The sequence below is a fragment of the Carlito syrichta genome, unplaced genomic scaffold, assembly GCF_000164805.1.
Source record: "Carlito syrichta isolate Samal-C Ts95f unplaced genomic scaffold, Tarsius_syrichta-2.0.1 Scaffold308955, whole genome shotgun sequence".
Taxonomy (NCBI): Eukaryota; Metazoa; Chordata; class Mammalia; order Primates; family Tarsiidae; genus Carlito; species Carlito syrichta.
The window spans coordinates 527349-532502 of NW_007253051.1; positions in this window are offsets into that span (position 1 = coordinate 527349).

A 5154-nucleotide genomic window follows, 5' to 3' on the forward strand; every position below is an offset into this window, starting at 1 on the left:
CGCGGGCCTCCGGGGCTGCGTCGCTCCGCCGCGCGGACACCGCATGACCAGAAAGGCAAGGTTTATTCAACGGCTTCGTGTAGTTTGAAAACTAAGCTAACACAAGCAATTGTTAATTTCCAAAATTCGGTTCTGTTTTGTGTTGTTTTTACGTTAAAATGAGACTCTCACATATACACATATTGACTATGGCTGGCTATTGCCAGGAATTTGGGTATTTTTGTCAAAGAAAAGCCGCCTATTTTAAGATTTTATTTTGCATATTTTATTTTTATTTTGAGGGGAATCCAAATATCTACATCACGAACTTAAATTCCTACAGCTGCCAGAACTGACAGAGAATTAGCAAGGCAGAGCCAAGTTCACGCAAAACTGTCTATGGCACTCTTACAGCTAAAGACAAACCAAAATATTGACTAGCTCTTCTCAAAACAGCATGTAGAACTTGTGACTGAAATAAGTCTGATGCAAGAAAGAATACAGACGGCAGTATAATCATAGGCTGGGTCTATAGGATGCCAAACAACCCATTCAAAAGTGAAAAACTCAGTCGGTCAGTTAGTGGTCTTGTCTGCATGCCACCAAGCAACAGGCTTGACTGATTTCTTCACAAAACTGAGCTTTTGACTAGACTTGAGCAAATGTTTTATCACTTCATATATTCAGTCTTAGTTGTCAAATCTATAACTCAAGTAAATTCTTCTATAAATGAATTTCTTTTCTACATCAAAACAACCTAAAAGTATTAAATGAAGATCATCTGCAGTTTTTAATTCACTTTAGAGCCTAGTTTCATGCATGTGCCTGGCACAGTATCACACTTGAGAAAAAATAGAATCTCTTAACTTATATGGCTATCTTTACTATTTCATTAATTCATTTAGTATCTTTGGTACTCAAATATCTTTTGAAAAATAGGTAAAAATCCATCTTACATTTTTGCTTTTTTAAAAAACAATTTCCATGTTATATAAAACCTACTGGCCATCCATGTTAGCAATTTACTACCAAAATGTACAATGATTGGTTTTGACATTTTGTCCCAATTCTTTTTTAAAAAAGGTTATTTTTCTCTAAAAAAATGTGTCAAAACAATCCTTCAAATATTTCATGGTTAAAAATGAAAATAAAAAAAGACATTGCTTTAAAAGGAGTCCCGTGTGAGCAGAGATCTTATACCTTTGGCCTCTGTTGTGTCCCCAGCAGGTGGTATGGCATGGGCTTCAATAAATGTTTAGTAAATGAATGATTAGATGGGTTGTAGTATACTATTCCTATAGCCACTAAGAAACTGTGGCCTGTAAGGAAGAACTGGGGGAAAGATATTGCAACAAACTCCCCTTGGACTGCAACTAACTCCCAATGGACAAATGCTCTGCCCGTGCTTCTTTGACTAACCCACCTGGAAACCAGAAGACAAGGAAACCTTCTAAGGCCCATCGAAGCTGGACTGGATAAAAAAATGTGGTACATATACACAATGGAATATTATGCAGCCACAAAGGCAAATATATGGACTTTGCAGCAACTTGGATGGATTTGGAGCAGATCATACTCAGTGACTTATCACACAATGTTTATATGCCTAACCCTGAAATGTACCCCACATTTTTTAATTAAAAAAAAAAAAAGAAGTGGGTGAAGAGGGGTGGTAAGTAGCTTTGGAGCAGTAAGTATAGATTCCATTGTCTGTACATTGCTGTCCTCCACACATTCACTGGAGTTTAAAAGCTAGGCATGCGTTATAGTTCTTACAATTTTCACACACACACACAGATTACATATAAATACATGTACAAGTTTTGACAATTAAGTTCATGAACTTGCCACCATGCATTTACATTGGCATCTCTGTACAAACCACTCAGTAAGGTATCATAAGCTTGGTATAGCAGTGTCACACAGCTGTGTTGTTGTCAAATGTGTGCTGGTGTCTTGCTGAATGGCATTCATTATTGTTGTTGCATGTTTTTGTGTGTTGTCACAAGAATATTGGAGCTTGAATCAAAGCAACAAACAAACATTAAATTTCTTGTTAAAGTTGGCAAGAGTGGAAGTGAAATCAGGGACATGTTAGTCCAAATTTATGAGGATAGTGCTACAAAGAAAAAGACAGTGTACAAATGGATTGCACATTTTTCTGAGGGAAGAGAAAGCATCACTGGTACTGAAAGGTCAGGACAACCAGTAATGAGCAGAACTCACAAAAGCACTGCAAAAATTCAATGAACTGTGTGTCAAAATCATCGACTGACTGTGAGAATCATGGCAGACCAAATAAGCATTGGTAGAGAAACAGGAAAATCTTAACTGAAAATCTTGACATGAGAAAGCTGTGTGCAAAAAATGGTCCTGAATCACAATGCACCAGCTCACACAGTACTGTCTGTGAGGGAGTTTTAGCCAGTAGACAAATAACTGTATAGGAGCATCCTACCTCCTCACCTCATCTCCCCCAATGACTTTTTTCTTTACCTGAAGATAAAAGAAATTTTGAAAGGAAGACATTTTGATGACATTCAGGACATCAAGGGTAATATAACAACTCTGATGACCATTCCAGAAAAAGAGTTACAAAATTGCTTTGACAGGTGGACTAGGCACTATTGTTGGTGTATAGTTTCCCAAGGTGAGTACTTTGAAGGCAGTCATAATGATATTCAACAATGAGGTATGTAGCACTTTTTCTGGGATGAGTTCATGAACTTAATTGTTATAGTTCATGAACTTAATTGTTAGACCTCGTGTGTGTGTGTGTGTGTGTGTGTGTGTGTGTGTGTGTGTGTGTGTGTATGTAATAAATGATAGATGGGGAAGGAAAGAAGGAAGGAAAAGAAAGGAAGAAAAAAAGAAAGAAGTCTTTCAAAAGAAAAAAATTAATTCTCAGAACCTGGAGTCAGGATTGTTGATTTCTTCCCAAGTTTCTTGAAGGTTTTGTGCCAAACAATCTTTAAGTTTCTTTCCAACTAAATTATTCTTTGACATGAACTAATATGAATACCTTGAAATACCACTTATCTTAAAAAAAAAACAACTAAAACTTTAATTTAAAAAGTGAAATATACTGGTGAATCTGGGTACAATGGTTTGCACCAGTAATTCCAATAACTTGGAAAGCTGAGACAGAAGGATAGCTTGAGTCCAGGAGTTCAAGACCTGCCTGAGTAACATAGTGAGACTCCTATCTCAAAAAAAAAAAAAAATATATATATATATATATATAATCCAGCATATATTTAGATATAGCAAGGTCCTGAGAAAGACAGTGTTATCTAATTTGTTAAAATTCATCTTATTTTTAAAAAGTTTTTCAAGGAGTGAGCCTACAATATATCTTCTTTGCTCAATCTGATGAGGCTCTGATAGAGCTGCTTTAAAATCAAGTGTGGACAATTCTTACTTTCACCCTTCCCAGGACTTTTATTCCTTCAGAATGAATTTGTCAATAGAAGCAAAATGTTTGTATGGGATTTTTCAGGATGCCAACTACCACAAGAATCACAGGAGGCAGAAGAAATGCCAATGCTTTCATGACACAAGGACACATGGAGAATACTATGGCTTCCTCACAAGTGTTAGGCAATTTTTGCAGAAAAAAGAAGAAGCCTTTACAGCTGAAGCGGTGCTAATGGCCAACTCTAGAGAGCCATTGGCATATTCATAACTCTTTTTCCTGGAAATATTAGGCTAGAATTTACTTAGTAATCCTTTACTATTTGAGAACCAGGTAAAGATGTTGTTTCAACCAAAGAACTAATGTATACATGATTTTAAGTCCTGACAAGGAACCTCTCTTAGGTGTATCATGTATTATAAATATTTCAACTATGTTGCTGCACACAAACAAATGGAGAATTGAAGTAATTAGCCTTAAAAGTCAAGAACATAAAAAGCAAAATGTCTTAACATCCATTACAGGAATGTAAATGGTTTGTTTGATTTTGTTGGTACATGTGTTTTGCATTTTATTCGACTCCTTATTTGGATAATTGCCTTGATTCACCGTTTTACATGCCTAGACAGATAATTAGTAAATAAGCTTACGTTAAGCATCTACTCTGTGTCATCTTTGGAATTATGAGTGAGGATCCTTTTTAGCTTTAAGACTTGCAAAAGTGCCAAACAACTGCATTTCATCAGGAAGACAGAAGTAAGATTGGACAGCCATAGCACTTGTCAGGTTTTTTAAATCTTAAAAATAAAGCTCTTATCTCATGGCAAAATCTTCCTCCTTCCAAACGCAAATATATTGAAGAGGATGAGTGAATGGGTCAGGGGTGTGTCCACAGAGAAACTATGTGAAACATGTAGAAGCACGAGCAGAACTTGGGAGCTGCTTTGTCCTTTGGTGTCTACAGGCTTCTGCTTAGTTCCCTCAAGGAGTTGACGATTAATGAATGCCTTATGACAATCTCTTCATTAGGTGGCCTATCTGGGTGACAAGTTTCGCATGAGGCCCTGGCTTACCTTGAGACTTTGGGGAACCATGTTGTCTTCTTCCAAATTCTTATCTTTTTTTTTCCAGCCTTGGAGGGGAATTACCATCAAGGGAAGAAACTAGGAAGATACAGTAGATTTTGATGGGATGAGGAGAGACGCGTGCTTGGCCCAGGGTATTATTCAACTAGACTTCCTCCATGTAAGAGAAATTCTGTGTGATACATAATAAAGGGACACCAATTTCTGGTATCTAATGATAGGAACTGTATCACATAAACAGAAATGGCCTTAAACTTTACAGTTCCTCCAACACTAGCCCATATTTTCCTCAATTTTCACTACTTTGGAGACCATCTGTACCAAAGTCTAATAAGACTGCAATTCAAGGGGACTATCAATTTAAAAGGGGGGTGAGTAAAAGGAGAAAACCCAGTTCTGGCAAAGGGGCATGGCTTGGCATCAGATCACTGAGGGCATTCATTATTTGTCTCTGTTACCATGTTATGTCCTAATTACTCTGATCTGGTTTCCCATCTGGGGTCACTATGTTACAACTGCTTTTCTGCCCATCCTTAATTAATAAAGCCTCATATTATAATAAACTTCCTCTAAGGGATACACAAAAATAAAGAGACAAAAAGAAAAAACAACAAGAAATTATCAGAGCTGCTCTAATAGTAATCTTGCACCATGAAGGGCCTTAGTTCAGACCTT